This window comes from Tenrec ecaudatus, chromosome 4 (genome assembly GCF_050624435.1).
Source record: "Tenrec ecaudatus isolate mTenEca1 chromosome 4, mTenEca1.hap1, whole genome shotgun sequence".
In the NCBI taxonomy this organism is placed as follows: Eukaryota; Metazoa; Chordata; class Mammalia; order Afrosoricida; family Tenrecidae; genus Tenrec; species Tenrec ecaudatus.
In genome coordinates this window covers 43771603-43796979 of record NC_134533.1, presented here as the reverse complement: position 1 = coordinate 43796979, position 25377 = coordinate 43771603, and the positions used below count along the sequence as shown (strand labels likewise).

The window sequence follows — 25377 nt, the reverse complement described above, 5'->3', positions numbered from 1 at the left end:
TTTAAAAATGCAATTGTTGGAATACAGACTTGAAGACATTTCTTATGGAACATTTACATGAATCCAATTTGCTTGCTTCTACATGAGAGGCAACATTTTGAGTGTTGTTTTTTTTTCAAAAGCTAATTTTTAAGCGTTGTAGGGTAGGTGCCAAATGGTATTTTAAAAACACACATTTTAAAAAAAGAAGAACGTGCAGTTTTGCCTGGAGTGCAGATGGAGCCTGTGTCAATTGAAGGCATTTTGCCTAAGGACACAGAGAAAAATCACTTTTTCATAAAGACCATAAACTCCACTCACGTTTCTGTTCATTTCAATTTGTGGAAGGTGGGAAGAAATCAAACAGAGCTTACAAGTTGTTCGACATCAATTATGAAATAACCAGAAATTACCATATCACTTTATAGATAAATTATATTACTACATCGCTAATTTTGGGGGTCAAATAATGTGGGTAGCATAATTGATGTGACACTTAATAGCATGATTTTCTACAAGAAAAATATGATAGTGTCTGGTTATTGCTTGTTACCTCTCTTATTGAAGAAGAGCTGGTGGTATAGTTGGTTGTGCCTTGGGCTGCTAACCACAAAGTTGGTGGTTCAAACCCACGAGCCTTTAGTTTTAGTTTCATATCCTGGGAGACCTACAGCATAAATTCTGCTCTGTCTTGTAGGCTCGCTACAAATCAGAATGGACTAGATGGTAGTCAGTTTTTTGCTTTGTTTTAATTTGCTTGGGGTGGTGGTGGTTGGTTCTGTTGCTCTTTATTGGACAGTAGTAGACGGATTTAGTGGACAGATAGGCTTATTTCTATCCTATATCACTTTTATACACATGAGAAGGCCTCAAAGAGTTCATGGGGGAAAATTATTATCTTTGCATTCTATTTTTATACAAACTCACAAACATACAGCTAGATAGATAAATTTGACTAGACGGCACCTAAGAACGTGTGTGTGTGTTCTTCAGTTCTATTTCCTATCACTCTGACTTCCTCTCACTCTGATCCACCATAACACATGGAATTAATAAAATGATAAATTATGATAGTGGATCTCATTATCCTGTTAATCCTGTGGGATACCTTCTGCCAAGTACTGTAGAGATGTGATTTCAGTTATAAAGCAAATAGAAATGAGAAGGCAGAGTGAGAAGTGAGGGACAGCATTGAGATCTGAGCATACTCTTTGACTCTAAACATTTGTCCTGGGAAATATTCCTCATAAAACATGTATGTGATAGTAAAAAGATGATACAAATCTAAATTTATTGACATGGAACTATGTGTTACATATTATGTGAAAATCAATCTCAGTTTGTAACAGTGCATGCATTCGGGTCTCATTTTTGTAAACATAAATTTGCATCTGTGTAAAAGTGGCAGGAAAGATAGACCCTCCCTCCAAAGGTTAAATCTTCTTCTTTACAGTTTTGGATTTTATTTTGAGGGAATACTTTTAGCCATGATTCTCTGTTGCAAGCTACAGCATATCCATTGCAAGCACATGTTATTTTATTTATCAGGGGGAAAGAATATTCTTATAAATTCAGGGGAGGGGAGGGCTTGCAAGCAATAGCATATGTCCATAGTCAGTGGGTTTTAATACCACGTGCAGCTGCATCTCATCTGGATTAGAATACTTTTTCACTTTTAATTTACTTCATATCCTTTTGTTATTAAACAAAGTCTTATGTTCATCAAATAGTTGAGAAACAATTATTTCTGGCAGTAATTTCTCATCAATTTCCCCTAAATTAACTCTTCTGTGCCTGTCCTCCCTGAATCAATTAGGGATGATGTGATGCCAAGCTATAGAAGTCTCCACACAGATTAGCTTATTTTAAAGAGAAAGAAATCTGTGCACTTGTTAGGTAGCAAGACAGGGGGTTGTCCCTCTCCACGCCTAGGGGTCCCCTACAGGAAGTTGGAAGCCAAAAGGCCAAAGGGCATGCACAAATTCAGGCCCTTGAGCCAGGAAGTGGTACAGGAAGTGGCCAGGTAGGCTTAGTTTAGCCAATGGCATCAACCAGTCCCGTTGACCACGCCCCCCAGGCAAAAAGGCACGAAAGGCCAAGTAGGAATCCACCCTGTCTTTTTCCGGTTCTTCTGCTGGCCGCTCGCCCTGTTGTGGTCCCTCTCGCAGGCCTCAAGTCGCCATGTGTGTGAGGGTGCAGTCCCGTGTTCTGGTACCTCAACAACCTCTGTCTTTTGTAAAAACTCACTTGGCTCCCAAACCAGACTTCGGCGTGAATTTCTTTCTCGAGTGAAGCCAAGAATCCAGGTATTTCCCATCCTAGGAATCGAACAGCCCCACTTGACGGAAGAGGGTAGGAATGAGTCACAGAGGCTCAATAGCTCCAGGATTCTGGAACCGTCGCTCTGTGATCCTTGAGATTTTGCTTTTCTCCCTGGGACAGATTTGCCTTCATCCCGGGTCCTGGTCTTTGCATTAAAAAGGCCGCAACCCTTTCCAGGACCTACACCCTAGTCCCACACTCCACAGAAGGACAAAGACCTCCAAACAGCTGGTGGGGATCCAGGATCAGTTACCCTCGAGTCAGCGTGGGTTCCTGGGGACCCCTTATGGATCGGAGTAGAACTAGGTGCCAACAAGTTTCCAATGGCTGGATTTATAGTAATTGGGTCTTTGGGCTTAAAAAAAAATTTTTTAAATGAGGTGCCTATAAGTGGACTCACACTTTCAATCTTTTAGTTAGCAGTGGAACCCTTTAAACATTTCAGCACTGAGAGACTCCTTTCCTAAAGAACTTGTTATTCTGGAATCAATTCTGACCCATAGTAACCCTGTAAGGCAGCGTGGAAATGCCCCCATAGGACATACAAGATTATAAAACCATATGAGAGCAGATTGCTACATCTTTCTCTTGCTGATCGGCTGGTTCAAACGGCAAACTTTCGATTAGCAGCAAAGTTCGTAACTAGGTTAGAGGTGTTCTGTATTCCCAGAGAAATGCTAGCTAACATCTCCTAATTGGCCTAAAGTGGTCACATGTCTATTTTTGAACCAATTGCTACAGTCAGGAGCTGGAGCCAGCCTGAAGCTTAAGTCGGTGGCCGTTCTCCAAAGGAAAATGTGGATGCTGTTGGTGGGAAACTGGCAAAATGAAGGCTGAAGAGGTTTCCAACCACTTTCTACCCCATTCCTCTTCATTATTAGATTCTGTGTCTTCACTTCCACATCCCACAGCCTTACCTCCCACTTCCACTATGGGAACCGCTTTCTTCCGTTTATCCACTGACGAATTGTCCTTAATACCATGTCGCTCCCCATTTCACGCACCTAACACTTCCCTTTTGGTCACAACATGAGCCACTTCAGTTGTGCTCTCCTCCACCATTCACTATCATGGGGTTGTTGTCGTTAGGTGCTCTGTACAACAGAACCAAACACTGCCCTCTCCCGCGCCATCTTCACAATTGTTCCTCTGCCTGAGCCCACTGTTGCAGCCACTGTGTCCATGCATCTCCTTGATGGCCTCCTCTTTTTCGCCGCCCCTCCGCTTTACCAAGCGTGCAGGGACTGGTCTCTCCTCACATGTCCAAAGTATGTGACAGGAAGTCTTGCCCTCCTTGCCTCTGAGGAACAGTTCAGCCACACTTCTTCCAAGACAGATGGATGTGTCCTTCGGCCAGCTCACGGTACTTTCACTATTCTTTGCCAGCACCGCAATTCAAATGTAACTAGCCGTCTTCAACCTTCTTTATTCAGTGTCCAAATTTCATATGAGGTGGTTGAAAATGCCACAGTATGGGTCAGAGGTACACCACTGGATTGCTAAATAAAATACTCCTCTGCCCCTCCCCTCTCGCAAATCGTAAGCATTTCTTTGCACCATGAGGTAAGGCCCACTTACCTTATTTGTAATTTAAAAGCCTCAATAGTCTGGCCTCGTCTGCAATTTGAGTTTGCTCTTCCTCTTCTCCTTACTATTTCCAGAAAACAACATATCCTTTATTATCTCCACAACTCTGAAAACATCGCTTGCTTCCATCCGGTAAGCCTTGTCATGAACTGGACAGTTAAGTAACACTTTATACTAGGAACTTCATCCTTCAGGCCTTTCCCCCTGTGAATTATAATAGTCCACAAAATGCGAACAGTGATAGCACTCTTATAAGTGTATATTTCATTAATTTATTCAACGACCATGTGGATCCAGCATGAGTTACTATATTGGACAGCATGGCTTTATATGATGCATGAGTAGATTTGCATGTTTGTAAAAGGATAGCCACAAGGTGACTGTCATTTCTGGTCCTCTCCTCTTTTCTCATGTAGTGCAAGGTTATTCAAAAGCAGTCTTAATTGTGATAGGCTGTTCTGGTTAGGTGGGACATTCAATTCTCTAAGAAAATCCGAATCAGCTCATCTGAAACACTGCAAAATAGGCTCAAACAGTGCAGCGAGAATGTTTACACAGACGTCCTCAGTTTCTTCTTTCTCGTAAGGCCGAGATGCAGGAATGTTTCAGGGGCTCCCAATCGTACCAATAATGTGAGAAAGTGTTGTGGCTGAGTGTTTGGGGAAACACTGCAACACCCACCCAACTCATCACCTGTTAAGTCACATCTTTGTTTAATTTTCAAGAATGAAGTGATTCATTGCCATTTCATTCATGGGAATTGGTGCCAGTTCATTTCGGGGAGTTCAATTGCCAGCTTCGGGAACCGAGACACAAATATCTTGTTATAAACAGGCTATCCACGGCGCTCTCAGTCTTGTTTCCCCAGGGAAAAGCACCAGGGATTTCCTATTTGGTCTAATAAGTCAGTTTCCGGAGGAGTCCTTGGTGACGTCATTAATGTTATCCGTGCAGGTTTGAGATGGAAAGCAAGAAGCCTGGGCGTATTCAGAACAGGAGATTAGCACAAGAAGTGTCTTTCTGCTTGTGGTAGTCCCGCAGCTAGGACTTGGGGGTGCTTCGTGAAAAGTAGATGTCGAGGTACACTGGGCAGAAGTTGGAAGAAAACTGATCTCCCCGAGCCTCATTTGCTAACCTCAATGTCAGCATTTTGAAACCACCAGCCACTGCCGGAAAAAGAGGGGACTTTCTACTCATGGAAAGAGGTGCAGTCTCAGAAACCCACAGGGGCGGCCCTACCCTCACCTCCGGCCTCACTGTCACTGGGCACTACCCCATGGCAGCGAGTCTTCGGCCTGAGTCAGACATAAAATCACTTCTTCACTCTCTGTATTCAAAATTCTCCAGGACCAGGCAGCCTCACATGGTGAACCACACTGCAGAAACTTTTCTCCTTCAGGTTTAAAAATGTACCAATGAGACTTTTGAACAAACTTATCAAGGACAGCCCTGAAGCAAAGAGAATGGATAAAGAGTCCTAGTGAACAGTGTCAAAGAACGGAGAAGCTTCCCGATGGAGCTCCTGCTGCGGGGGCTGCATGTCCAGGAGTGCAAAGGGGCTCCTTTCATGTCGCAACTGCGCCCCATGCGCTCATCCCGACACCTCACGAGGCTCTTACTGGGCGCCTCCCCTGAGCGCAGTGGTGTGCCAGGATCCGTTTTCAGATCAGTTAATTACTGAAGCCAAGCCTTTGAAAATCTAATTTTCATTTTTAAAACAACACCTAACTCACAGGATATTTGGGGAAATAACATAACGAGTCACCATATCTCTAAAATCCAGTTTCAAGAATTTCAAAGTGCACGGCCTGTGTTTTTAAAAAGTTACGTTCTTGCTAAATTAATTTTTAATGTCCAAATTTTATATCACTTCCCCTAGCATCCACAGATGTATCTCCAAATAATATTGTTGTTTTCCTGTAACTTCAGTGCCATTATAATACCCAACAAAATTAAGCATATCCCCTTGGTATACTTCAGCAACAAGGCCATATTCAAATTTCTTCTCTTGTTTTAAAAATGTATTTTTAAAGTTGGTTTTTTCAAATGAAGTAGCAAACAAGAGCGGAGCATTAAATTAGTCTCTATCTATCAATAGACTATGCAAGGCCACTCAACAATACTGCAACTGGGATTGCAGTTCTTACCTGCAAGTTTCTACCCAATGGAATATGTTTGAACATGTCTTTGGTCAGTAAGTGACTGCAGACCAGTTCTTTCAGCAATGCACTGGTCTTACTTTTGTTACGATGCCATAAAAACAGTCCAATCAAAACAATGGCTTCTAAGGGTGTGTGCTTGACCAGTTGAATGAAAGGAAGCGATGTAAGCTCAGAGGTTATGGTGAGTGTTCTAGAGGATCCCAACATGGTGATCTTGGTAAATTTTTCAAAGCCCATGGACAACCTTGAAGCTCATTAATAAGAAGCATTAAGAAAATTAAAACTGTATTGGTGATAAAAGGCCCACCCAATCCTTTTTTCCCCATCATGACAATACACCTGCTCATTCTTCAAGCGCAACAATGGCTGCCCTGTGAGAATTTAGTTGAGAAATCTTACCCCATCCTTCCTAAGGCCCTGATCTGATCTAGTCCCTTTAGAATGATTTTTGTTCCCCAAACTCGAAGAACACTTAAAAGGCACACGAGAGGATGTCAAACTACTGCTTTCATTTCCATAACTGTGCTCTAAATGAGAGAATGCAGACCCCCTTATGGAGGGGGTAGCGAGAGGAAAGCACTCCTGAAGAAGTGCAGAGACCTAGATGGGAAGACACCAAAGCTTCATATTTTTGTTGAAGATAGATTTCTATTACTTTACAACATAATTTTTTGCTTACTCTCATATATGCACAGATTCCAATTGCTACATAAATGTATTCAAACAAAATATGTTTAAGCATGTCTCTGATATCAAGTGATGATGACTGCAGACAAGTTCTCTCAGTAAACACTTATCTTCTTAGTCTTTTAAAGGTGTCTTTTCTTTAAAAGGATAATTTTGTGTGTGTGCTGTGGGGAGAACAAATTATGTTGAGTGTAAGACTAATACCAAATTTTTAACACAACTCAAATGCACCTTCCCACATCTCTGAAGCGTGGCAACTAAAACAACGATATCCCTTATAAAGCAGTTATAAATCAAACGGTTGAAGAAAGACAGGACATCTTCCAAGATGAGCAAAGGGAGAAAGACCATCAACTTCAAGGAAAGAAGAAACTGCGGCCGAAGTCTAGAAACTGGAGGGAAAAGACTGTGGCATCACCATCATGACAGTTACTGAAACTGGGATGTCACGTGGTCCAGCATTTTCCATTTTAAGTAAAAATCTTGGCCTCAACAAGCTTTCAGATCAATGGATGCCAAAAGTAGCATGAGTTAATCTTTACTCAATCTTACTTCAATCTTTAATTAAGGTTGAAGTTAATGAAGATGATTCATGGCACAAATTGCAACCAAGGATGAGCCTTGGACTCACCAATATGATCCAAAGAGCAAAGTCCAATCAAAACAGTAACTTTTGAGGAGATGTGCTGGGTCAGTTCAATTCAAAGAAGAGAGGAGAGCATAGAAAGTTATGGTAATTGTTTTTTGAGATTTCAAAGGGGTAATTTTGATAGATTTTCTCAAAGGACACAGGACAATCATTGGTGGTTATTATAAAGAAGCTGTGAAGACAAAACTAAACAAAAACGGAGATGAAAACTGCATTCGTGAGAAGAAACCAAGAAGGATGTGCTGGGTAATTTTTCTGTCACGGCAATGATCTGCTCCTTCTTTATTGGGAGTAAGAACTGTCCTTGTGTCTTTGGGGAACTTACCCCGTTCCCATTCACCCTGCAGGCTGGATGTGGCCCCTGTATGTTTTTGTTACTCAAACTCAAAATCACCTTTGAAAGGGACACAAGGTGAGGCCCTTGAGGATTCCCAAACTGCCCATTTTATCTTGGGTGACAAGGGAAGAGCAGCATTCTCTGGGGGCAGCTTAGAGAAACACACCTTCAGAAGCATATAGAGCAAGATGCTAAAATTGATTGTGGTGATGATTACATAACTCTAACAGGCAAGCCATTTGAAGTGTGGTACATGAATTACATGTCTATGAAACTGTCAACATTTACATAAATAAGTAGAATTAGGTAGAGGAAGATGGAGAACATGTCAAGAAACAAGAGCTTCAGGATAAGGGGAAGAGGGGGAGGAAGAAAGGGGGAACTGATTGCAATGATCAATGTATCACGCACTCCCTCTTCCCACCAGGGGATGAACAATAGAAATGTTGGTGAAGGGAGATAGCAGACGGTGTAAGATATGAAAATAACAATTTATAATTTATCAAGGGTTCATGAGGGTGGGAGGGTGGGGGAGCAAGAAGCTGATACCAAGGACTCAAGTAGAAATAAAATGCTTTGAAAATGACGATGACAACATATGCACAAATATGATTGATGCAATTAATCTGTGGATTGGTATAAGAGCTGTAAAATCCCCAATAAAATGATTTTTTTAAAAGAAAAAAAACAATAGCTTCATGTTTTGCTTCATATTTATTTAATAAAGATGTCTATGATATGGAAGGAGTACTTTTTTACTTACCCTCTTATTTGTCTATATATTTGTCAAAAATAAACCGCTCAGAACAAATGAACAGATTGCTATCAGGTCTAATCGACAACTTTAAAGTTGGGCAGGACACCATTACTTAGTAAACCAGTGCTCTGATCAAGATCTTTTTCAGGGAACTTTTATATCATTTTATTAGGAACCTGGAACCCAAAACAATTTTGATGGATTGAAAATCAAATCAGGCCATATAAAGAGAGTAGTATTTGCTCAAATATATCAAAGTTTATGTAGGAGACTTACTGATCGAGTCACCAGATCAGTGAGGCGTGATTGTAAGGCTTTGGAGCCTTGCAAATAAGACATATTCATTAATTCATTAAGACAATGCAAATAAGACATGCTCATCAATCCTTCATTGTTTTCTGAGAGAACATGCTTCAGTGAGCCTGACTACCTAAATATAATTATGTGAAGCAAGACAAGTTGCTTCTAAAACTTCAAAATTCAAAAAAGCATAGTTTTGTTGCTCTAGGGGCCACCAAACCAATTGCTACCCATTGACAACAAAAGGAAGCAGTGGCCTGCCTTGAGCTAGCGTCACAATCGTTGATAGATTTGAGCCCATTGTTGTAAGCACTGTCTCAATCCCTCTTATTAGGAGTCTTTTTATTTACTTAATTTTGGCCAACCTTCTAATTTACCATGCTAGATGTCTTCTTCCAGGGACTTGATAGTATGTTCAAAGTACATGAGCCAAAGTCTCCTCCATTCTTATGTCTCCAAACATTTTGCCTGTACTACTCCCAGGAAAGATTCAAGAGTCATGTTTCCTTATGAGAGTTCGTGATATTTTCAATATTCTTCACTGACACCATGACTCACATGCCTCACTTCTGTAGTCACAAATATCACATCGATTCCTGACATTTAATATGATGGCCTTTAGTGTGCTAAGAGAACAATGCTTTCATAAAGTCAAGCTTGTCATTTTATTTCACAGCACACACACCACCACAACAACACACACAACTACCACCACCCCCTCTGTCAGCTTGTTATGCTGTGGTGGCTTGTGTGTTGGTTTGATCAGGGGAGCTAGATGTTGGAAGTTGTGGTGGACTGAACGCAGCAGAACTAAGAGAGATTAGGGGGAAAGTCCTGGTAACCCACTTTAGAAAGCTAACCGTGAAAACCTTAAGGACCACAGCAGAACATTATCTGATATGGTGCTGGATGGTGACTCCTAGATTGGCAGGCAAACAAAGGACAAAGGACTTGTCATGAAGTAGCAGTGGGCAATGTTTCTTTAGACTACATGCAATGTCACCATGAATTAGTTAGAGCCAACTCAATGGCTCTAACAATGTATGTAACAATGTAGGTATGTAACAATGTAGGTATGTAACAATGTATACCGGGCTGAGGCCCGTTCGGGAGGCCGGTTAGGGAGCCAGCCTGAGCTGAGCGCGGCTTCTCTCGGCTGTGCTAGTGTTGCCCATGGACAGCGGCATGTGCAGCTCGCTTCTAGATAGCCGCTGAACGACTTTTAACTTGGATTGTCTTTTCCGCCCGCTTCAATCGCAGGCTGCTTTATCCGGGATCTTTTATTAAGCAAAAATACATAGGACAACGAGAATCAAAATCACGGAGGAATCAAAATCCTCACCTAATGTGTGTGCTTTGTGGAGTACCTTCACTGATGGAGTATGGAGTTTGAGTCACCATAATAGAAAGTCTACATCCGTCTGTAAAACGTGTGTTGTGCGTTATCTGGAGACCAGCACGTACTGTCCTATCTGTGATGTCCAAGTTCACAAAACCAGACCCCTCTTGAATATAAGGTCAGATAAAACTCTCCAAGATATTGTGTACAAATGAGTTCCAGGGCCTTCCACACCTGAAATGAAGAGAAGGGATTTTTATACAGCTCATTCTTCAGCTGACGCTGCCAGTGGCTCTCCTGAAGACAGAGAAGATACGAGAATTAGAACTGATGATGAGTTTATCCATTGGATTCTTTGACCAGAACAGATTGGATCGTAAAGTAAACAGAGACAAAGAGAAACCGAAAGAGAGGTGAATGATACAAGATATTTACGATGCCCAGCAGCAATGACCGTAATGCACTTCAGAACATTTCTCAGAAGTAAGATGGATATGCCTAATATCTTCCAGATGGATGTCACTTATGAAGAGGAGTCCTTAAAGGATTACCATGCATGAATGGATATAGTCTACATTTATACCTGGAGAAGGAACGGACCACTTGCTTTGAAATGCCGAGCTTGACCAACTTGTAAAAGAATGAAGATTGGGCACCCGAGAGCTGGACTGACAAATCCCGGAGAACTGGAGAGTGACACTGGGAGCGATAGGGCTCACAGCCCACCTTGTCTTGTTTGCCTCGCCCCAGGACTCCAGGCCAGTCTCCTCATCCGCAGTCTCCTCACATGTCCAGTACTATGAGTGGAAGCGGCAACAGCCCCCCGCGGTAAGTAGGTCTTATTTTCAGGGGATGTCTTACTTTCGGGAAAACAGGATAGTTGATACCCGAGACTGTTAAGGGAAAAAATTTAAAAGCGCAGATTTATATAGATATCTTCACGCCATTACAGCTTTATAGATGCTAAGACATGTGATTATCGTCCAATTTGCTTTCTTCTGTAGTAACATTAAATTTGGCAATAAAGGATGGACTATGCGATATTCATGGATGCTAATTGATATGAAAGATTGTTTCTATGAAGAATTGGTTTTGGGGTGGACAAGATTTATTTCTGTGTGTTAGGAAAGATTTGAAATGGTTTCTGTAACCATCGTTTGGATTTGGAAATATTCTGCAGAAATAAGCATAGGCCATAGTTTGTTAATCTCAACTAATGCCTACATTACATCCTCCTTAATTGTTATTATTATGCTGTTTTGTGAACCTGTAGAAAACAAGTGCTTTTTATCTTGAAATTCAACAAAACAGAAAGATTACGCATAGAATAATGCATTCTATGTAGCCATGTCACTGTGAATAACAACAAGTTCTTGCATATTTAGCCATTTTCATTTCTGTTTCATTTTTCCTTCTTTTTTGCTACATGCAAAACCAAACAAAGGAAAGTAAACTTCAGTTTTACACTCTGTATATCTGAAAGCGGGTATTACCATTTATTTTATTGACTTGTTTAAATGATTCGCTTTTGTAAGAATCAGATGGCATTATGCTTATTGTACAATGCCAAATTGAGATATGACATAACAAAACAGTATTGAATGATATATTTATAAATACTATAAAGAAAGTGATTGTGATGAAGTAGAGGGGTGGGGAGGGAGGGGGAAAACAAGCAGCTGATATTAAGGGCTCAAGTATAAAGCAAATGTTTTGAGAATGATGATGGCAACAAATGTATATATGCGCTTGACACATTGGATGTGTATGTGAATAGTGATAAGAATTGTATGAGCCCCCAATAAAATGATTTTAAAAATGAGTGATTGTGTTCCATGCACTCAGAAATGGTTATTAAAATTCTCCCAACTGGTTGTTCGACCTTTGCAGATGCCCTATGTTTCAGCATTTTTTATCACCATAGAATATTTTTAATGTGGAAATCTACTTCTAAATTCTGTTCCATTGAGAGACATAGACAGCACATTATAATACTGACTTTCCTCCGGTAATACGCGCTTACTTGTCAATTTAATCCTTGCCATAATGGCAATGCCTGATTAAAGGATATAGAAAATTATTCACTTTCCATTGATCGTGGTATATTGGATGGGCTTTTAAATATGCATTTACAACTATGATTCTAAAACAACTTTTTAAGTAAACCAAGTTGCTGGAAGAAGGCATTTTATTTAGAATATTTTAATAAATGGTATAGCAGTAATTTAAAATTTAAGAATTGACAGTTGAGAACATTGAAATCTGACTTCTAATATGAAATATGCTTCTAAAAGTGAACACAAGTTTTTTTTTTATAATAGTGAGCATGTTGAGTTTTAAATATGTATAAGCCCAACAATGTTCAGCTTGCGGTTTGCTCTGGTCGAGCTTCATGTATTTTCATCACCCATCAGTTATTGTAAGAGTGTTTATTCTAAATGAATTTTGTTTCATGTTTATACAGGAAAATTGTAGCTAAACGTTTCATTGTCCTCCCAGTCTGTAAAAGAAACACAATTCTGTTGCTTTGCCTTGCTTGTAATTATTAAATCATTACTTTTGCATTAAAAAAACAACAACAGAAAACCAAACTCACTGCCATGAAATCAATGCTGACTCATAGTGATCCCTGTGGGTTACCAAGACTAACAGTGTATGGGGCAGGGAGAAAGCCCAGTCTTTCTCCCTTAGAAATGCTGTTGGTTTTGAACTACTGACCACAATAGTCTAAGGAGTAACCGCTACACTCTCAGGGCTCTGCTAACAACATATTATAGATAGATAGTGGGCATGTTGAAGAAATCAAGTCATTCATCCTTCAGGTCAATTTTTTAATTTTTGTTTTTCTTTGTACAAAAAGAACTCTTTACTCATGTTTTCAAGAAACAGAGCAATAAATCTAAAGGTTTAAGTAAACATATGTTCAACTTCTTTGGGCCAGAGTATTTTGTAAGTGATGTCAAGTGCTGCACAAGACATCACACCAGGAGACGTACATTTTTGGCCATCCCACTCTCTAAGCATCTTCCTTCCCAGCAAAAAAAGGTCCAAGTTGACTGTGCAGTGATCCTTTAATTCTGCAGAGACTGTTTTCTCAAATGGATAATGAGGAGAATAATAATGTCTATTTCTAAAGCTCGTTGCAAATAATATTGCATAACCTCTGTAAAGAACATAACGGGGGGGGGGGGGAGGCAGGTGCTCCGAGACACTTAAAAGATGAATAACTATGTGACGTGCTTAGCACAACACTGTGGCCTAGGAGCTAGTTGATAATGCTCCATACTAAGATTGGCATAAGTCGTCTTGACTGAACAGCTCAGGATTTAATTGGGCAGAAATATCTGAAGAATGAAATGAAAGAAAGAACCCAATGCACTGAAGCTTATCTAAATATTTCTGATATATTGAACCTCTTCTTAGGACTAGATTGTAAGCTTCAAGATGGCAGGAGTTTATTCACATCTAGATCCACAGTATGCAGACCCCTTCATGACCTTCAAACGTGACTAAGTGAAAAATTTAACTTCAGACTATCTGGTTCCTGATTGACTGTCCCCTGTCTAGATCTACTGTGATAACTGCATATCAATAACAAAAATGTTACCCTCAGTATCATATCTGGGCATTTGCCCATGTCACTCCCACGTGGTAGACTGCTTGGGCCCCTTCTCACCACCAATGTAAATTAGACTCAACCTTCTAGACCAGTGGTTCTCAACCTTCCTAATGCCGTGACCCTTTAATACAGTGCTCGTGTGGTGGTGACCCCGCAACCATAACATTATTTTCATTGCTACTTCATCACTGTACTTTTGCTACTGTTATGAATCAGGCAACCCCTGTGAAAGGGTCATTTAACCCCCCCCAAAGGGGTCGCAGCCCACAGGTTCTAGGCCTACCTCATAATTGTCTTTCCCTTTTTGTTCAGAACGGATCCCGCCCTCCATCACTCTTCCTTTTCCCCAATATCTGGATCACTTAGTCTTTGCCCAACGGTTTGTTCCTTGAGCTTGAAACATGCTTAACTTTTCTTGATTCTTGAACGTTTCCTGCTGTTCCATCTCCTGTCCTCCGGTTGCAAACTCTTTTATGGCTTAGTGGGTGAGCTTTTCCTTTTTCAACTTCCACTCTCCGATGTCCCAAATACAAAACATAATTTTAGAAGCCGATACGTTTTTACATGAAATTGAAGTGGCATCAAAAAGCAAATCGTTACCTACAAATGTTTTTTTTTATCATCCTACATGGAAATATCATGGTGCTCTAAGGTTTGAACCTGAAAAAAACTATCTAACAAAGTTCTGAGAAAGAGGAAGAGCTATTTGGAACTGTAGTCTCTTGGTGCTATTTAATTCATACTGAAGAGGTAGCTTTTTTTCTATGTCTTAGACAGCAGTTCTCAACCTGTGGGTCACGACCCCTTTGGGGGTTGCATGACTCTTTCACAAGGGTCACCTAAGACCATCGGAAAGCACATATTTCCAATGGTCTTATGAACCAAGACATTGGCTTTTTGTGCATACTGTCGCAAAATGTAGCAATGTAATTTACTGTTGTTATATTCAAATTATTACCCATGCTACACCATGCTTCAAGACAAAATTTCATTTACTTGTCATTAGAAATACATATTTCACATTATATAATTACATATTGTTTTGTGATTAATCACTATGCTTTAATTGTGTTCAATTTGTAACATTGAAAATCCATCCTGCATATTAGATATTTATATGTCGATTTATAACAGCAGCAAAATGACAGTGATGAAGTAGCAATGAAGTAATGTTATGGTGGGGGTCACCACCACATGAGGAACTGACTGAAAGGGTCGTGGCAGGAGGAAGGTTGAGAACCGCTGCGTTAGAAGTTCTGGTGTTGTTCCTGCTTCTCCCTCCTAGGAACAAGGCAACGCTGGGTCCTGGGTCGGATGTACAGGAGGAAACGTCTCTCTCTTCTATCTGTGCGAGGCTGCTTCCATGATGTCCAGTGGAGTGCATCACCAGGCGGAGGCAAGTCCAGGCCACGGTCAACACATTTACTTTTTCCTTACTCTTGACTAAATAAGCACCTCCATGTTGCCATTCAAGAGACTAAACGACACGTCTGTGTTTTAAATGCTAATGTCATCGTGTATTATTGACACAGCCAAAAGTAAAAGAGACTTTTTTACCTCCCTATCTTCCTTCTCTGAGCCAAAAGGATGGCCTTCTTTTTGGTTTACTCCATTGCCTGGTTTGCAAAAATTTGATCTCTTCAAGAACTGGGAAAATTGGTGTTGATCACTCCTGCTGAGCCCAGACTGATTTGTTTAGTGAAGTACTGCCATCCATTGTTCACTGAGTTGTATCTTTCCAAATTTCCACTGAGGTAGCATGATGTGATACTAAGAAAAATATTATGATTTTAATTGGATTTGGGCATCTTAAAAGAGTATTTCACACTGCTTAACATCTGCAGTCAACAGATGTTTAAACACAACTCCCTCAATGACTAAAATTTGGCAAAATGTGTAATAGTTGGAACAGCATAAAATTCTAAATATACTTCTAGGAACATGATACAGGCAGATGATGGACTACTTTTATGTGTTTTATATTAAATACTAAAATATTATAGATACTATATCTCTGGGAGATGACAGGTTTCAGAGAAAGAACAAGAATAGTGAGAAACATTACAATTCTGCTACACAAGTGATATTCAATAGGTTGGGATGTGGATTATGGTCACTGTCAACGATGGGGGGTGGGGAGGAAGCCTTTTGAAGTGTTGCTATTTATTGTGGCTGACTGTAGAGGCTACAGAAGCAAAGCTGCGAGGCAGAAAAATTTGTCTCTCTGCGTTCCATTTTGGTCTCTTTTCTCTGCTTCTAGTCTCTAAAGGTTTCTATAAATATCGATTCTATGAGGAGCTGACACCAAGGGCTCAAGTAGAAAGCAAATGTTTTGAGAATGATGATGGTAACAGATGTACAAATGTGCTTGACACAATGGATGTATGTTTGAATTGTGTTGAGTTATGCGAGCCCTCAATAAAATGATTTTAAAAAAGACTAATTCTAAAATTAATACCTCAGACTTTTGATACGTACTGATAGATTTTTAGTTAACTCACGCAAAGATATAGTCAGGTGTTTGTGTGTGTGTGTGTGTGTGTGTGTGTGTGTAGTGGGGATCAGGAGGGGAACAGAATGGCCTAATGAATGCTTGGCTGACTGTTGATCAGTGCGCTAACTGTCCTATGTGCTCCTGGTTCTGACTTGCATGACTTAAATAAATCCGGAGCCAATCATGAATTTCATTTTAATCACAACTTTCAACAATTCATCCCTGCTGATCTTTTATAATAGTTGCTAGCTTATGGTTTAGCTAAGAAATGCCTCCTTTCTCACTGTCAAGCAAAACTCCAAAAGAAACCCCATTGCTACATCCAGCTCACAGGAGGTTGTTAAGAATGAGAAGATGACCATTCTTGACTTCTGAACAGTTAAGTTCCAAGTCACAGAAACTCCAGGAAGTGGAGATGCTAGTTACCATCTGGGGGGTTCATAGACAGACAGAAGAATTACTTTGTTCTTTACTCACCAATAATGTTAGATCCCATTGAGAAAATAAGAGTCCTGGATGCTTCCTCCCCCCAACTACCATGATCCGAATTCTACCTTGCAGGGCTGGATAGGACAGAGGCTGTACACTGGTACATAGGAGGGTTGGAGATACAGGGAATCCAGGGTGGATGATACCTCCAGGACCAAGGGAGTGAGGGACGATGCTGGGAGAGTGGAGGGTGAGTGGGTTGGAAAGGGGAAACTGATTACAAGGAGCCACATGTGACCTCTTCCCTGGGAGAGGGACAGCAGAGAAGGGGGGAAGGGAGACCCCGAATAGGGCAAGATATGACAAAATAACGAGGTATAAATTACCAAGGGCATATGTGGGAGGGGGGAAAAGGGAGGGAGGGGGGGAAAAAAAGGAGGACCTGATGCAAGGGGCTTAGGTGAAGAGCAAATGCCTTGAGAGTGATTGGGACAGGGAGTGTATGGGTGTGCTTTGTACAATTGATGTATGTATATGTATGGATTGTGGTAAAAGTTGTTGGAGTCCCTAATAAAATGTAAAAGAAAAAAAAAAAAAAAGAAAATGATTAGGGCAAAATATGTACAGATGTGTTTTATACAATTGATGTATGTCTATGTATGGATTGTGATAAGTGTTGTATGAGCCCCTAATAAAATGTTTAAAAAAAAAAAAAAAAAAAATTAAAGGGAGAGCCATTTGTTTCAATGTTAAAGGGGTGGCTACTTTAAAAAATTTATAGGCAAATGGAAAACTAATGCAAATAAAGATGTGTTTATTCACCCAGAAAAAAAAAAAAAGAGTCCAAAAAAAAAAAAAAAGAGTCCAACTGTCAGAGGGGAAAAACTAATCAGACCTTAAATGAAGATCCAGAGGGTTCATTCAGGATTAGAGAGACATCCAGGTGGAAAGTCACCAGTTTATGTGAATGACTACACGGCGATTTCACGGAATGGAGAAGGAGCTACAGACCGGAACAAAGAGTACAATAAAAGCATGGATTGGTCAGTTTTGACTGAGGTCACAAAAGGAGGGTGAAAGAAGTGGGGAAAGGTTTCCGTGGATACCAATACTATGATAAATCTAGGAGGCTACAAAATTTCAAGCATAACATCAGAATGCTTATAATGTATATATTTCATCACAGATAATATGTCAAAGTTGATGGAAAACATTCTTTTTTTAATCGTTTTATTAGGGGCTCATACAGCTCTTATCACAATCCATACATACATGAATTGTGTAAAGCACATCTGTACATTCATTGCCCTCATCATTCTCAAGACATTTGCTCTCCACTTAAGCCCCTGGCATCAGGTCTTCATTTTTACCCCTCCCTTCCTGCTCCCCGCTCCCTCATGAACCCTTGATAATTTATAAATTATTATTTTGTTATATCTTGCCCTGTCTGGAATCGGCGGAGTGGAGAGCCAAAGCCCATTTGTAGGCCACTGGACATCTTCTTACAGAAGGGTCTCGGGGAGGAGACGAGCCAGTCAGGGGGCGATGGAGCAACGATGAAACAGGTTCTTTGAGATAATGACTCTTTCTCTAGCAATTGCTGCCTTAAGCAATGCTTTCAATAGTTCAAGGTGGATTTTGCTACTTTGAGACTTTGTTTCTAAAATCTTATCCTGAAAGGAATATTTCCTAAGGTCATTTTACAGCCACCCCTTCATTGGGGTGTATTCCTTCCACATCCTGCCTTGACTTCGGGGAAACAGCCCATATTTATGGCTATGACCAATGAACACCACCGTGTTGACCATACCATGGTGCTTTGGGTGTTGCTGTGCTGCTGGAAGCTGTATCAGCAGCTTTACCCATGTGAATAGGTTTCAGCAGCGTTTCCGGACTAATTCTGACCAGGAAGAGTAATTAGGTAGTCCACTTCTGAGGATTAGTCACAGAAAATCTTACGAATTTTCTGAAAAATGGCCAAAAATTGAACCCTTTGGGTTGGAAGGCATTCAACATATGATGGAAAAACAAACAAACAAACAAACCCAAAAGCCCTCACTGCCATCAAGTCAATACTGATTCATAGTGACCCCCTGTGGGCTTCCGCAACTGTAACTGTTTATGGGACTCGAAAGTCCAGTCTTTCTCCTTGGCAGCTGCTAGTGGTTTTGAACTTCTGATCATGTGAATCGCAGCCCAACACATAAACACTACACCACCAGGGTCAGGGAAAAACTATCACTTCAAAATAGAATCAACATTAATGATATGGATAGAGCAAAGCTTTGGAATCTTCATTTGCTAATGGACCACACAATCAGAATGAGAAGAAACAGTTGAAAACATCTATTGGTATTTAGAATGTCACATGTATGAATCTAGGAAAATTGGAAGTCATAAAAAATGGAACCTATAAAGATTGATAACCTATGAATTAGTAAGCTGAAATGTTATTGGCCATTTGAAATATAATTATATAATTCACTATACCAGGAATGACAAAGAGAAATGCTCTTGCATTTATTGTCAAAAAAACTTTTCAATATCTTGAAGTATAATATTTATATGGCTATAAGGAAGTCCAGCTAATACAGTCATTACCCAAACTGACACACAAAACACTAAAGATAGGGATGAACAAATTAAAGAATTTCACCAACTTCTTCAGTCTGAAATTGATCAAATATGCAATGAAGATGCATTGATAATTTTTGGTGATTGGAATGCAAAAGTTGAAAACAAAGAGAAAGAACTAGTAGTTGTAAAACACGACCTTGGTGATAGAAATGATGCTGGAGTACATGATAGCCTTTTGCAAGACCAATGGATTCTTTATTGCAAATACCTCTTTCCACCAGCATAATTAGTGACGATCATAAGTTTTTGTTTTGTCAAAAAATACATTTGGTCCTCAACAGATGGAATACACGAGACAAGCTCAATACCAGCAGCTGAAACAAGGCCAAGGGCTGACTCTGGAATCGATTATCAATTGCTCATTTGCAAGCTCTGGTTGAAGCTGCAGAAGCAGCAGTCATCGTACAACATATTGTGTTGGGCAAATCTGCTCCCAAAGGCCTCTTTAAAGTGTCAAGTAGCAAAGATGACACTGTCAGGAATCAAGTGTACCTGACCCAAGTCATGGCACTTCTGCTCAGTTTATAGGCACACGAAAGCTGGACACTGAATAAGGAACACAGAAGAAGAATCAATGCATTTGAAGTGTGATGTTGAAGGAAAATGTTGAATATATCATGGAGTACAAAAGGAAAAGCTAAAGCTGTCTTGGAAGAAGTATAGACAGGATTCTTTTTAGTAACTTAGAAGGGACGGTAGTAAGACTTCGTTTCAGGTACTTTAAACATGTTATCTGAGCGAAAGGGCCCTGGACATCATGCTCGGTAGAACAGTAAACAAAACAAGTCATCGAGTGGATCCAGAGTCATATGTATGGCAGAGCAGGGAGTCACGTGACAAAGAGGAAAACTCTAGATGAGATGGATTGACGCAGCGACTCAACAGTGGACTCGAACATAACAACTTGTGGTAAAGTGAAATCTATTAATATGACTCTTCTTTCCATGTCTCTGTAACTGCCACCGATGATTGGGTGGCATTATACAAACAGGGTGTGCGTCGCACTAATCGAGGGGATTAGTTAATTTTGGATACCATTCCCTTGGCTATAAGAGCGCTCTCAGAAGCAAAAACAAAGAGAATTCCCTGAACAACTAAAGAAGAAAAGCCACCAGCGAAGCGTGTTTGGATACCCTCTCTGCCTAAAGTGGACAAAGCCCAGACCCGAAGCGCCAGAGGCTTCGTCATAGGGACCGTGGCCCAGAGTGAAAGAGCGACAGCAAGACCAGAGGCTGAGGCCAGGAGACGTGAGACGGCGAGGTGGAGTGGCAAGGCAGGCTTCCTGGATCGAAGAGGCAGAAGCCAAAGGACCACATGACTGAGAGGCTGAAACAGAGATTTGGCTGCTGGCTGAGAAGTGGTGTTGCTTTGCACCAGTGACTCTTGCCTCAATGTTCTCTCATCTCCTTAAGGCTTTCGGATCCTTGCTTGTGGTAACCTAATGGCCCTAAGAAACCCCCTTCAGCATGAGTGTGGTCTCTGAGACCTGTGTGAACACAGCAGTGAATCACTGAACCCAACAGAAAAGTAGAGTGTTGTGGCAGGAGAGCTGGCGTCTGAATGCGGTGAAAGAGGGTGCAGCCCGTGTGACCTCTATGCTTAGCAATTGCCAGTGGGTCGCTGTGCAGTGGGTCCCTGCTGAAGCCAGATTTGCTCCGATGTGGCCTCCATGCTGTTTTCTCACAACAGTGCCAGGAGACCTGGTGGTGTCGTCGTTCCATTGGGCTGGGATCCGCCTGGTGAGCAATATGAAACACCAACAGCTCGGAGGGAGAAAGACTGGGCTTTCTACGCCCGTGAACAGTTACAGTCTCAGAAAACCAGAGGGGTGACTACGAGTCGACGTTGACTCGATGGCACTGAGTATTGTAAAGATGGCACAGAGCAAGGAAGGAATTACTTCTGTACCCGGGTTGCTAAACGTTAGCATCAACTGGACTGCATTTAAAGCCACGACAGCAATTACTATCGCCAGACACCTGAAGCTTGTCAGGAGAGCAAACATTTCGTTCTGAGCAGGCAGTTGGATAAGCAGAAGAAGTTGATTCAGCACTGAGTTAAATGGAATCATTCAGTTTAGGTCAAAAAGGCTTTGTGGATTTCCCCTTTACGAAGTGCACAGAGCCAGAGCAGAATAATCCAGGTGTGTATGTGAAATCCAGCTTCAGAGAAGACGACATGCAGGCACAACTTCATAGAGAGACGAACAGGACAAAGCTACTAGACTGAGCAATGGGGACGGCTCATCAAATGGGGGAAACAGTTTGTATAATGACTGGGAGACTGGCCCGTGAGCTTGGGGAAGTCTGTGGAAAGTCCTAGGCTTGTAGCAGGAGGATGTGTATTGTAGACTCTAGGACAGATGTCCAGCAAAAGGCCCCTTCACTTTTCTCTCATGTAAGGGGGCTTAAAGGGAATTAGTGGATTTCTCAGGAATGCGTCATGCTTTCTGCAGCACTCCTGACAGCAGGGTCCATTTCAGGCGGTCAGCAGCTGTGCCCAGCCATCACCATAGCTTCTATCCTTCTTACCCGCCCCTAGATCCAGGGCCCTTCCACAAGCGGGATGCCCTCCAAATTCATTCTAGCAAGCTCTCATCAAGGAAACCTGCAAAAGGAGTGAAGGGGAAAGTAAATCCACAATTTGGTAAACATTGATGGTGCGACTTAAGAGTCAGATGATGAAGTGATAGGAAGTGGGCTCTTTTCTGTGAGTGGAGAATCTCAGCATCGAAAAGAACCCCAAATTCAGCACATAAGAGGATGAGCATTCATTGCAGTGCGTGCTGGTGTCAGATCACTCAGCACGTCGGTTTTCCAATGATGTTTAAATGTAAACAGGACCATGTCTCTGGGCCAGGAGTGGTGTTTTGACTATGTGCCTAGAAAGAGACTGTCACAAGATTCAGAGGCTGAGGTGGACATTCAAGAGTCTCATTAGAAAGTCCTGGTGGTGGGTAGAGAGTGAAAAAGAGAAGAAAACAACAAAACAATGTATAACCTTTCCTCTTTAAAATGACGGGTTTAGTTAATAATAATGTGTCAACAAATGTGCCACAGCCATGCAAGATGTTGATAAGAGAAACAGTGTGGGGTCGGGGCCTCCTTCAAGTCTGGGTATAATATTGAAGTAAAACTGAAAACCCTTCTGAAAATGGAGTCTGCTAAAATGCAACCAATAAAAACTGAAATCAATGATTTAAAAAGTTAAATCCTCTGAATCTTCAACCCCATTATTCATAGTAAATATGAATCTTATTCCACAAACTCAAATATGTAAGGAATAGGTTTTTATTTTTTTATATGAAATGGAATTTAATTCTGAGCCTACCACTTCCCCAGCCCACAACCTATCAGATGATTACGACGAATTCAATCTCGGTCATTATTCTGACTGGCCTCTCAGCGTTGAGCAAAAGTCCCAGTGTCCTAGTGGCACAAGAACTGGGCATTCAGACTGGAGAGGTCCATTGTCTCCTGCCACATGGTCTTCTGTTCGGGCTCCTCTGCGCTGTCTCTGAAGCCGTGCAAACCTTTGGTGAGGCCGTGGAATAGCTCCTTAAGCCAATGTCTGCCATCTGTCTACTTCCTCTTGGACTGCTTCCGTGTCAAAATGAGGGGCCCTGTTCCTCTAGCACTCTGGATTTCTATCTCATTTCCATGTCAAAGGTCCTCCCCTCCCTCTCCAGTGCTATCAGGATATCAAATGTCTTCAGTTTAGAAGATGTTGGTGGTGGTGGCATGTGCCATTGAGTTGACACCAATTTACTGTGACTATAAAATAAGATAGAACTGCCCCACAGTGATTTCTAGGCCCTGGTGCCATAGGGGGTTATCAAATGGGCCGTTAATCACAAGGCTCAAGCCCCCAGCTGCTCTGCTCTACAGGGAAAGATGGGGCTTTCTGTTTGTGTGAGGATGTACAGTCTCAGAACCCTACAGTGGCAGTTGAACTCCGTTCTATAGGGTGGACATACACAGAATTGACCTCATAGCAGTGAGCTTGTTCTTTGGTTCATCCTTACAATAGTGGATTGCCAGATCTTTCTCCCACTGCACTGCTTCGTGTTTGAACCTGCAGCCTTTGGGTTTAATCAATGTGCTGTCAGCACTCTTTGAATTTAGGTTTTATAAAATTTAGGAATAGGTTTAGAAGTGTCTTTTGGTAGATAATTTTGGCTCTGTGACAAAAATCCCCTCTCCAACAGGAGTCCACACAAGGCCTGCCCATCCGCTCACAGTGGAGGGAGAAACGTAACACGGGGGACAAACACAAGGTCACATACCCCAAATCATCCCACCCCATAGGCCTGATGATGCCACAAAGGTCTTCTCAGAATTGTCCTTTGTTTACAAAGCAAAATATCTATTTACACATAAGCTTGACTCTTTTAAACAAAATGGGGATCCTCCTTTCCCTGGGGGAGCCTTGGTAAGTGGCGGATATTGGATGGACTGCTAGCCACAAAGCCAGCAATTCAAGCCCCTGGAAGAAAGATGAGGCTGTCTGCGCCCATGAAAGATTTACAGCCTCAGAAACCCTACACGGCTTGGCTGTGCGTCAGAAGGACTAGCTTACCTGTGAGTGCAACACCTGGCTTGTTTTCCTTTAGGACAGCACGGAGGTCTTTCTGGGCCAACCAACTTCCATTTGCTGCCACTGAGTGCTGCTCTATGGATGGAAAAGCAGGTTGTTCCCTTGGCTTGCTCTTGCAAACAGTGTTGCCTTGTACACATATGTCTTTTTCTTATCAGTGTTTTCATAGTAAGCTTACTGGGTTGATCAGCGGTGAGTGAAGCGGAAGCGCTGAAGTTTATTTGAGAATTGCAAGATCCATTTCCCTCCACTGTAGACCTTGATTGGTTGGAAATACTAGGGTAAGTCAGAAAGAATTGCTACAAAATTCTGGAAACGTTTATGAAACAAAACTATAAAAGTGTGACTGTATTATTTCTCAACCTATTCTAGAGTGGGCTTATCTACTTCTGAAAGCGATGTTTCCATCTCTCTAACCCTTCCTGAGAGCATGCTGCGCTCTTGACTGACGCCGCATCAAAACAGTAGTTTGGTTTGGCATCCTCAAGCGGCTCAAGCCATGTTCCTTTCCGGTATTGAAGACCGTCAAAGAGTTTGGAGCACAGCAAGAATTCAGGATAAAAACTGTGGGTAGGCGGGGAGATTTACCAACAAAATCTCAGGCAGTCCTTGCTACCCACAAAGAGTAAGCGCTGTGTTGTCATATTACGTGATAAAACTTAATTTCTTGGCACAATTCTCCTGGCACTTTCTTCACTAATGCAGTTTTCAGTTCTCTTAAAACGTCTTCCTAATAAGTCCCTCCGTCATTCTCTCTTCACTGAGAAAATCTATCAGGATTACTACTGAGGAATGCGAAAACACACTTACCATGGCTTTCTGAGCTAACTTCTTGTCTTGAAACCAACGGAGCCAGCAGATGCCCTTTGAAGTTGCAGTTTTGATTTGGCCATGTTTTTGGAAAGCACCATACAAGACTTAGACAAGCACATGTATAACTGATTTAATGTAGCTGAAGCCTTATGATCACAGAGACATGTTTCAATATTTTGTTAGGAATCAACTCATGTTATGTATGAACTGGAAGCCCAGTAGCAATACTTTTTGACTTAGCCCATAGATAACCAGATCTTTCTTCCAAGGAACCTCTGGTTGGAACCAAATCTCCAAATTTTGGGTTGGCACCTCATTGACTATTGATATCATCCATACTCCATCAGCTATGGGACCAGGGACTTTCACGTGCTTTGCCTTATTTTCTAGAAGAATCCTCTGCAGTAGGTGCTGTAATCCCCATGATTACAGATGCAAATTTACTTTCTGTGTAGTTAAGTAGTTTGCATCACGTCCCACCCATCCACCCACATAATACCCACTGCTATCAAGTTGATTCTGACTCCTAGAGACCCCATAGGGCAGATTAAAACTGCTCCATAAGGTTTCCTAGTTTGTAAATCTTTATGGGAACAGAACTGCTCATCTTTCTTCCACCTGGTAGTTTGAACCACTGACCTTGTTTGTGCTTAGCAGCCCCGTGCTTAAC

General features: G+C 41.4%; 1 pseudogene; it reads left to right on the top strand.

The window, feature by feature from the left end:
* The first annotated feature begins 3859 nt into the window (after positions 1-3859).
* LOC142445794 (polycomb complex protein BMI-1 pseudogene) lies at positions 3860-10951 on the top strand (annotated as a pseudogene).
* The last annotated feature ends 14426 nt before the right edge of the window (positions 10952-25377 follow it).